The sequence below is a fragment of the Pholis gunnellus genome, assembly GCF_910591455.1.
Source record: "Pholis gunnellus genome assembly, chromosome: 24".
In the NCBI taxonomy this organism is placed as follows: domain Eukaryota; kingdom Metazoa; phylum Chordata; class Actinopteri; order Perciformes; family Pholidae; genus Pholis; species Pholis gunnellus.
The window spans coordinates 7831967-7843522 of NC_136551.1; positions in this window are offsets into that span (position 1 = coordinate 7831967).

The following is an 11556-nucleotide window of genomic DNA, read 5'->3' on the forward strand; positions in this document are numbered from 1 at the left end:
TGGCTCAGGGTGATAGAGGACTGATCAGGAGTCTGGAGGTTGTGGGCTCGATCCCGGGGTGCGGTGAAATTAAAAGTCCAACAGCAAAGATGAGGAAGTTAAATATTCTATGAAGATGTACGACTTGACGCAAGTGAGGCTGGGTTATGAGTTACTGGAGGTTATGAGTTTGTACCTTCAGTAGTGCGTTACATGTTTAGGTCAACCAGTCAAAACAGAGGAGATAAATATGCAATGAAACACACATGAGAGTCAGATCAGATAGCGTGAGGTGATGGACGACTGGTTAGCAGACAGGAGGTTGTGGGTTCAATCCTTATGTGGTGCAGTGGCTTTTGAGGTCTAACAGCCAAAGGAAGAAGTCAAATATACCAAGAGAACAGTTCAAAGCGTGAGTGATGGTGTGGTTACACAGTAACCGAGTAACCGCACAGCAGCAGAAGCAGAAGACGACGACGACGTGGATGAAGAGCAGAAACCCCGTCGTCCTCAGGTCTGGTCTGGAAAGTCTGCACTCATCTGAGCACAGCAACACAGCAACACAGCAACACAGCAACACAGCAACACAGCAACACAGCAACACAGCAACACAGCAACACAGCAACACAGCCTGACTTTTTAATAAACAAAACTTCCATAACCCTCTCCGTTCACTTCTCTGAAAACCCAGGAGGAGACGGACGCCTCGACTCAACCGGGGTACTGGACATTGATGTCCTCACACAGGTGAGGAGCGAACCCGGGAACCCCGGGATCCAAACCGGGAACTGTGTAACCACACCATCAAGTCACGCACGCTTTGAACTGTTCTCTTGGTATATTTGACTTCTTCCTTTGGCTGTTCGACCTCAAAAGCCACTGCACCACATAAGGATTGAACCCACAACCTCCTGTCTTCTGTCTTCTAAGCAGTCGTCCATCACCTCACGCTATCTGATCTGTCACTCATGTGTGTTTCATTGCATATTTGTCTCCTCTGGTTTGACTGGTTGACCTAAACATGTAACGCACTACTGAAGGTACAAACTCATAACCTCCAGTCACTCATAACCCAGCCTCACTTGCGTCAAGTCGTACATCTTCATAGAATATTTAACTTCCTCATCTTTGCTGTTGGACTTTAAAATTCACCGCACCCCGGGACTGAGCCCACAACCTCCAGACTCCTGATCAGTCCTCTATCACCCTGAGCCATCGGATCTGACACGCCGACCTGCTGCAGCGTCACATATTCTTCTGCAAAAATAAACTATCACTCTTCTCTATAAAGCTGCTTCAGCTTTGTTGTCAGTGTTTCACATGTGTGGAGGAAACAGACTGGACCTTCCTGAAACACAGTTAGGGTTTCATCCTTTCACCTCATGTTGACACGCACCACTTGTGTCGGAACTTTCACTCAAAAATCTCTGCACCTCACAAGGAGCGAGCTCATGAACTCAGGTCTTCTGAGCAGTCTGCTAACTGACTGAGCTGTTTGGTCACACCGCCTTCACTCAGCTCTGAAACACAGAAAACCTCTGAAAAAAACTAACATTTAAGCTACTTTCCAACAATGAGAGATTGTTCTGCACATTTACAAATAAAACACCAGATCACATTATGAGTCATCTTCAGTTGTGGTGTCTCTAATCGGTGGTGGAAACAGACCGGACCTTCCTGAACCAGAGTCTGGATTTGATCCCTTCTCCTCAGGGTGCCACGCGTCACTCACTGTCAGCTGCTTATCTCGGTGAGCTATCCCTGAAGCTCGAGGCCCGTTTGTTCTGGGCTTTGTTCTCCACACTGCTGTTATATGAGCTTCTTCAAATCAAACTTCCAGACCGCGAGTCGAGAACCGGGCAGCATGAGAAAACCAGGAATCCTTACCGCTTGACCATCTATGACGTTTTTAACGCTAATGCTAACCTATACTAAGTAAACGATGTGAAACATGCAAACATTTAAAGAAACACAAGGTTTGATAAAATACAACATTACATACACAGTTAGTAAGAATAATTTAATATCTAATATCTTTAATATCTTAACATCAAAATTATTATTTTTAGATATTTATTCTTACTAACTGTGTATATAATGTTGTATTTCATCAAATCTTGTGTTTCTTTACATTTGTGCATGTTTTAGCGTTAGCGTTAAAAACGTCATAGATGGTCAAGCGGTAAGGATTCCTGGTTTTCTCATGCGTCCAGGTTCTCGACTCGCGGTCTGGAAATTTATGTTGAAAAAAGTGTCAGAAAAGTCATCGTTTAGTGTGTTGAAAAAAATCATAACGATTCCCATGCCGCGAGTCGAGAACCTGGACGCATGAGAAAACCAGGAATCCTTACCGCTTGACCATCTATGACACTTAACCCTAACCTAACCTATACTAAGTAAACGATGTGAAACATGCAAACATTTAAAGAAACACAAGGTTTGATAAAATACAACATTATATACACAGTTAGTAAGAATACATATTTTAAAATAATAATTTAGATGTTAATATTGGATGTTTAAGACATACTATACTGTAAGTTTAGTATACTTACTATTGTTTACTTAGGATTAAAAACGTCATAGATAGTCAAGCGGTAAGGATTCCTGGTTTTCTCATGCTGCCCGGTTCTCGACTCGCGGTCTGGAAGCTTGATTTGAAGAAGCTCATATAGCAGCAGTGTGGAGAACAAAGCCCAGAACAAACGGGCCTCGAGCTTCAGGGATAGCTCACCGAGATAAGCAGCTGACAGTGAGTGACGCGTGGCACCCTGAGGAGAAAGGATCAAATCCAGACTCTGGTTCAGGAAGGTCCGGTCTGTTTCCACCACCGATTAGAGACACCACAACTGAAGATGACTCATAATGTGATCTGGTATTTTATTTGTAAATGTGCAGAACAATCTCTCATTGTTGGAAAGTAGCTTAAATGTTAGTTTTTTTCAGAGGTTTTCTGTGTTTCAGAGCTGAGTGAAGGCGGTGTGACCAAACAGCTCAGTCAGTTAGCAGACTGCTCAGAAGACCTGAGTTCATGAGCTCGCTCCTTGTGAGGTGCAGAGATTTTTGAGTGAAAGTGCCGACACGAGTGATGCGTGACAACATGAGATGAAAGGATGAAACCCTAACTGTGTTTCAGGAAGGTCCAGTCTGTTTCCTCCACACATGTGAAACACTGACAACAAAGCTGAAGCAGCTTTATAGAGAAGAGTGATAGTTTATTTTTGCAGAAGAATATGTGACGCTGCAGCAGTTTGGCGTGTCAGATCCGATGGCTCAGGGTGATAGAGGACTGATCAGGAGTCTGGAGGTTGTGGGCTCGATCCCGGGGTGCGGTGAAATTAAAAGTCCAACAGCAAAGATGAGGAAGTTAAATATTCTATGAAGATGTACGACTTGACGCAAGTGAGGCTGGGTTATGAGTTACTGGAGGTTATGAGTTTGTACCTTCAGTAGTGCGTTACATGTTTAGGTCAACCAGTCAAAACAGAGGAGATAAATATGCAATGAAACACACATGAGAGTCAGATCAGATAGCGTGAGGTGATGGACGACTGGTTAGCAGACAGGAGGTTGTGGGTTCAATCCTTATGTGGTGCAGTGGCTTTTGAGGTCTAACAGCCAAAGGAAGAAGTCAAATATACCAAGAGAACAGTTCAAAGCGTGAGTGATGGTGTGGTTACACAGTAACCGAGTAACCGCACAGCAGCAGAAGCAGAAGACGACGACGACGTGGATGAAGAGCAGAAACCCCGTCGTCCTCAGGTCTGGTCTGGAAAGTCTGCACTCATCTGAGCACAGCAACACAGCAACACAGCAACACAGCAACACAGCAACACAGCAACACAGCAACACAGCAACACAGCAACACAGCAACACAGCAACACAGCAACACAGCAACACAGCAACACAGCAACACAGCCTGACTTTTTAATAAACAAAACTTCCATAACCCTCTCCGTTCACTTCTCTGAAAACCCAGGAGGAGACGGACGCCTCGACTCAACCGGGGTACTGGACATTGATGTCCTCACACAGGTGAGGAGCGAACCCGGGAACCCCGGGATCCAAACCGGGAACTGTGTAACCACACCATCAAGTCACGCACGCTTTGAACTGTTCTCTTGGTATATTTGACTTCTTCCTTTGGCTGTTCGACCTCAAAAGCCACTGCACCACATAAGGATTGAACCCACAAGCTCCTGTCTTCTGTCTTCTAAGCAGTCGTCCATCACCTCACGCTATCTGATCTGTCACTCATGTGTGTTTCATTGCATATTTGTCTCCTCTGGTTTGACTGGTTGACCTAAACATGTAACGCACTACTGAAGGTACAAACTCATAACCTCCAGTCACTCATAACCCAGCCTCACTTGCGTCAAGTCGTACATCTTCATAGAATATTTAACTTCCTCATCTTTGCTGTTGGACTTTAAAATTCACCGCACCCCGGGACTGAGCCCACAACCTCCAGACTCCTGATCAGTCCTCTATCACCCTGAGCCATCGGATCTGACACGCCGACCTGCTGCAGCGTCACATATTCTTCTGCAAAAATAAACTATCACTCTTCTCTATAAAGCTGCTTCAGCTTTGTTGTCAGTGTTTCACATGTGTGGAGGAAACAGACTGGACCTTCCTGAAACACAGTTAGGGTTTCATCCTTTCACCTCATGTTGACACGCACCACTTGTGTCGGAACTTTCACTCAAAAATCTCTGCACCTCACAAGGAGCGAGCTCATGAACTCAGGTCTTCTGAGCAGTCTGCTAACTGACTGAGCTGTTTGGTCACACCGCCTTCACTCAGCTCTGAAACACAGAAAACCTCTGAAAAAAACTAACATTTAAGCTACTTTCCAACAATGAGAGATTGTTCTGCACATTTACAAATAAAACACCAGATCACATTATGAGTCATCTTCAGTTGTGGTGTCTCTAATCGGTGGTGGAAACAGACCGGACCTTCCTGAACCAGAGTCTGGATTTGATCCCTTCTCCTCAGGGTGCCACGCGTCACTCACTGTCAGCTGCTTATCTCGGTGAGCTATCCCTGAAGCTCGAGGCCCGTTTGTTCTGGGCTTTGTTCTCCACACTGCTGTTATATGAGCTTCTTCAAATCAAACTTCCAGACCGCGAGTCGAGAACCGGGCAGCATGAGAAAACCAGGAATCCTTACCGCTTGACCATCTATGACGTTTTTAACGCTAATGCTAACCTATACTAAGTAAACGATGTGAAACATGCAAACATTTAAAGAAACACAAGGTTTGATAAAATACAACATTACATACACAGTTAGTAAGAATAATTTAATATCTAATATCTTTAATATCTTAACATCAAAATTATTATTTTTAAATATTTATTCTTACTAACTGTGTATATAATGTTGTATTTCATCAAATCTTGTGTTTCTTTACATTTGTGCATGTTTTAGCGTTAGCGTTAAAAACGTCATAGATGGTCAAGCGGTAAGGATTCCTGGTTTTCTCATGCGTCCAGGTTCTCGACTCGCGGTCTGGAAATTTATGTTGAAAAAAGTGTCAGAAAAGTCATCGTTTAGTGTGTTGAAAAAAATCATAACGATTCCCATGCCGCGAGTCGAGAACCTGGACGCATGAGAAAACCAGGAATCCTTACCGCTTGACCATCTATGACACTTAACCCTAACCTAACCTATACTAAGTAAACGATGTGAAACATGCAAACATTTAAAGAAACACAAGGTTTGATAAAATACAACATTATATACACAGTTAGTAAGAATACATATTTTAAAATAATAATTTAGATGTTAATATTGGATGTTTAAGACATACTATACTGTAAGTTTAGTATACTTACTATTGTTTACTTAGGATTAAAAACGTCATAGATAGTCAAGCGGTAAGGATTCCTGGTTTTCTCATGCTGCCCGGTTCTCGACTCGCGGTCTGGAAGCTTGATTTGAAGAAGCTCATATAGCAGCAGTGTGGAGAACAAAGCCCAGAACAAACGGGCCTCGAGCTTCAGGGATAGCTCACCGAGATAAGCAGCTGACAGTGAGTGACGCGTGGCACCCTGAGGAGAAAGGATCAAATCCAGACTCTGGTTCAGGAAGGTCCGGTCTGTTTCCACCACCGATTAGAGACACCACAACTGAAGATGACTCATAATGTGATCTGGTATTTTATTTGTAAATGTGCAGAACAATCTCTCATTGTTGGAAAGTAGCTTAAATGTTAGTTTTTTTCAGAGGTTTTCTGTGTTTCAGAGCTGAGTGAAGGCGGTGTGACCAAACAGCTCAGTCAGTTAGCAGACTGCTCAGAAGACCTGAGTTCATGAGCTCGCTCCTTGTGAGGTGCAGAGATTTTTGAGTGAAAGTGCCGACACGAGTGATGCGTGACAACATGAGATGAAAGGATGAAACCCTAACTGTGTTTCAGGAAGGTCCAGTCTGTTTCCTCCACACATGTGAAACACTGACAACAAAGCTGAAGCAGCTTTATAGAGAAGAGTGATAGTTTATTTTTGCAGAAGAATATGTGACGCTGCAGCAGTTTGGCGTGTCAGATCCGATGGCTCAGGGTGATAGAGGACTGATCAGGAGTCTGGAGGTTGTGGGCTCGATCCCGGGGTGCGGTGAAATTAAAAGTCCAACAGCAAAGATGAGGAAGTTAAATATTCTATGAAGATGTACGACTTGACGCAAGTGAGGCTGGGTTATGAGTTACTGGAGGTTATGAGTTTGTACCTTCAGTAGTGCGTTACATGTTTAGGTCAACCAGTCAAAACAGAGGAGATAAATATGCAATGAAACACACATGAGAGTCAGATCAGATAGCGTGAGGTGATGGACGACTGGTTAGCAGACAGGAGGTTGTGGGTTCAATCCTTATGTGGTGCAGTGGCTTTTGAGGTCTAACAGCCAAAGGAAGAAGTCAAATATACCAAGAGAACAGTTCAAAGCGTGAGTGATGGTGTGGATACACAGTAACCGAGTAACCGCGCAGAAGCAGAAGACGACGACGTGGATGAAGAGCAGAAACCCCGTCGTCCTCAGGTCTGGTCTGGAAAGTCTGCACTCATCTAAGGACAGCAACACAGCAACACAGCAACACAGCAACACAGCAACACAGCAACACAGCAACACAGCCTGACTTTTTAATAAACAAAACTTCCATAACCCTCTCCGTTCACTTCTCTGAAAGCCCAGGAGGAGACGGACGTCTCAACTCAACCGGGGTAGTGGACATTGATGTCCTCACACAGGTGAGGAGCGAACCCGGGAACCCCGGGATCCAAACCGGGAACTGTGTAACCACACCATCAAGTCACTCACGCTTTGAACTGTTCTCTTGGTATATTTGACTTCTGCCTTTGGCTGTTAGACCTCAAAAGCCACTGCACCACATAAGGATTGAACCCACAACCTCCTGTCTTCTGTCTTCTAAGCAGTCGTCCATCACCTCACGCTATCTGATCTGTCACTCATGTGTGTTTCATTGCATATTTGTCTCCTCTGTTTTGACTGTTTGACCTAAACATGTAACGCACTACTGAAGGTACAAACTCATAACCTCCAGTCACTCATAACCCAGCCTCACTTGCGTCAAGTCGTATATCTTCATAGAATATTTAACTTCCTCATCTTTGCTGTTGGACTTTAAAATTCACCGCACCCCGGGATCGAGCCCACAACCTCCAGACTCCTGATCAGTCGTCTATCACCCTGAGCCATCGAATCTGACATAACAATTTATTGCACATTGTACAAATATGAATAGTGCAATGTCTTTAGCGATTGGACTCCATCCTGAAGGAAGGCGATCGAGGGCTTGTGATGCTGACGTCAATGAGGCATTATCCTGCTGGAGTACAGCCACTGGTCGTGGTGTTGATGAAGGGAGTTGCTGCAGTGTTATAAACGGCATAGTATAGCATGTCGAAAAATATTAAAAACAGTCATAGTATAGCATGTCAAAAACAGTCATAGTATAGCATGTCGAAAAATGTTAAAAACAGTCATAGTATAGCATGTCGAAAAAAGTCAAAAACAGTCATAGTATAGCATGTCGAAAAAAGTCAAAAACAGTCATAGTATAGCATGTCGAAAAAAGTCAAAAACAGTCATAGTATAGCATGTCGAAAAAAGTCAAAAACAGTCATAGTATACCATGTCGAAAAACAGTCATAGTATAGCATGTCAAAAACACTCATAGTATAGCATGTCAAAAACACTCATAGTATAGCATGTCGAAAAAAAGTCAAAAACAGTCATAGTATAGCATGTCGAAAAAAGTCAAAAACAGTCCTGCTCCAACTCACTCCCACAGTGTTAGAGTATCAAAAGTATCATAAAGCATACCGAAAGTTGGCCATTTAGATTTTTGTGTCATTTTTCGATAGATGTTTGACCATTTGTTGTCGCCATCCTTTAACAAACTCCTCCTGAGGAATTTCTCTGATCCACTTCAAATTTGGTTTAGGTTTGGTTGAATGGCTTAGCCGTAGTGGGCGGCTACTTTACGTGATTCCCCATCAAATAAATTGATGTAACTCAGCTGGACTTGTTCCAAACCATCCCAAACTTCCCATGCTTGATAACACTGATGGCCTGAGGATGTCTACAAGCTAATTTTCACTAATACTCATAGCGCCACCAAGAAATCTGCGTTTTGTGACAAACGGCATCCGATCTACATTACTTTTACACAATGTGGTTTACACTTCATATAGAGGAACATAATGCATGTTTACGCATGTTCTTAATGCTGCAATGCTGTTCATTCTGTACACATGACATCTATTGCACTTCTGTCCATCCTGGGAGAGGGATCCCTCCTCTGTTGCTCTCCCACAGGTCTCTCCCTCTTTTCTCCCTGTTAAAGGTTTTTTTGGGGGGAGTTTTTCCTGTTCCGATGTGAGGGTTCCGGGACAGAGGATGTCGCATTGTAAAGCCCTCTGAGGCAAATTTCTAATTTGTGATTTTGGGCTGTACAAAAATAAATTGAATTTAATTGAATTGAATTCTGTAGCGCCACGTATGATATTGATTTTTCACACACCGTCATACCGGTAGCCGAAACAACTGCTGTCACTCTTCAACAGGCAGCAAAATTGTTCGCGCAAAGAGCGCAAATGTCGGCGCTAGTTCTCTTATGTGTATTGAGAGGGACCCCTAGTCATGGTTATAACTTTATAACAACAATTAATAACCCACAACTAATGATCTTTAACAGGGTAAAACACCACAACACAATAGTTTGTGACACAAACAATTTGTAACACTAATAATTATACATTTATAAAATTACACCACCGAACGGCATGCTAGGTACAGCTCACTAGCTAGCTAGCCCGCTAGCATAACAATCTGCTAACAGCTGCGAGAGCCTTCGTCGCTACCGTAACGCTACATCAACAAACAAAAAAGAGCGATGCAGGATGAACAAAGACAGACCGGAGATGCACCGATAGTAACGGTAACAGTAACGTTAGCGCGAGTGAAACATATTGAAGCCAAAGGATCAGACATCGCTTGAAGAGGCATTTGCTCGATGCGCTGCATATGACAAGAAAAGCAAGCGGTGGAACAACATTACGAATGCAATAACGATCCAGCTAAGCAAGGACTTGGTCCCGCTACAGACAGTCGAGAAAGACGGGTTCAGAGCAATGATTAAAACACTGGATTCAAGCCTTACCGGGGCGAAAATACTTCAGCGAAACTGCTATCCCAGCATTATACGAACAAATGAGCATACCCTATAGTAAGGCTTTATATATGACATTAAAAAAAAGTTATATTCTATGTACTTCTGAAAGTAGAGCAAGCCATTATAAACCTATATAAAAACACATTCAAGGGAAAGAAATAATACCGTGATATACTGTGAAACCGGCAGAACCTTAAAAAATACTGTGAGACACATTTTCGGTCATACCGCCCAGCACAAATGGATTACAAAAAAGACAAGACAAAAATATAAATTTTCATTTGATCTTGCTTTGTTTTACTCAATTAGAGTGAAGTGACATGGAAAGAAGAAGAAAAAGCTTGCATAGAGCAATAACATTTTATATTAGGAGCAGAGTGCTGACAAACATTCATATTCAAAAGTGAGGTGGACTGTACAGAAAGAGTGGTTGTTTGGACGTGAGGCAGCCGGTTAAGGCTCAAAACTTTGGTACATTCTGGTGAGACTGACAAAGGGCAGTGCATTCAGTGATGGAAATAATACATTTTCATTACCAAAATGGAATTATTTGATCCCAATTGAATTAAACTGAATTTGCACATGAAATAATATTTTGTAATCGGAGTGTGTACATTCATTAAAAGTGTAAACAAGAAAAACAGTAGGTCCTTGACTTAATCAAAATCAGTTTTCATATCTCAGGGTCATTTTCTGTGAGTACATAATAAATTAACTTAAAATAGCATCTTAAAATCGAATTATCTTATTGTGTGTTTCACACCAGCAGCTGTAGTGGGGCTTAGAGATTTAGTTTTTGGTTCTGATATGGGTGTGCATGGCAGGATCTAAAGGGAGGCAAAGTGGGGGGGGACAGCTGATCCGTCCAAACTGAACCAAGTAAAAAATACGGAGACAATCCATAACTGATGACGCCCAATAATCAGAGCCAGTCCATTATTGTTACGTTAGCTTAAAAAGATACATTGCAGGCTGCAACTGAGCTGATACGTTCATACCTTCATTTTAGCCATGCTACTGACCTGGATGAAGGGAGAGCAATGTTTGTTGGTTAACCACTTTGGTTCAGCCTGAAATATCTCAATAACTATTGGAAACTAAGTACATTTACTCAAGTACAATTTTAGGTATTTGTACTTGTACTTGAGTATTTAAATTTTCTGTTACTTTATACTGAATAGAACAATTCAGATATTGTACTCTATCACTGCATGTAAACTTAAGTTACTGTTTATTTTGCGTATTTACAAAGTATAACAAATATCCATCCATCCATTATCTGTAACTGTTTATCCATCCATCCATCCATTATTAAGAGAGGTCGCTGGGGGACTGGAGCCGATCAATACCAACTATAATTAACTCCAGCAGTAGATGAAATAGTGAAGACTAAAATTAGATACAATTAGCCCCCCCTTTCTGCAACATTACAATGATTTACATATGCACGAATCACAATTTGTAATCCAATTGCTAATTGATGCAAATACTTTTTTTTCATGCATGTAACAGCTATGTGTGTAACTGGGATTCAAAATTAGGTAGCATTAACTGGCTGGGATACATTTGGTTCTCCCTTATAAGGGGCCTACCAGATCAGATGATCATGGATTCATATTCAGTCATTTTGATGCTTTGACATTCGAAAACGTTCCTGCAATCGAAAAATGCGGACCCTTTTAGAGGCCTCGTAAGCAACAACCGTCACTTTGCAAAAAAATAAACGGTAATGATATATTTTTAAAAGAGTGAAAAGAAATCAACATATAGACACGTTGCATTTGTATAAGTGTTTTTGCTGCGTGCTGGTGCCATACCACATAGAGCTGGTGACCTTTTTGTTTTTTTCCATCCCTGCCTCCAATTTTCTAGATCCGCCA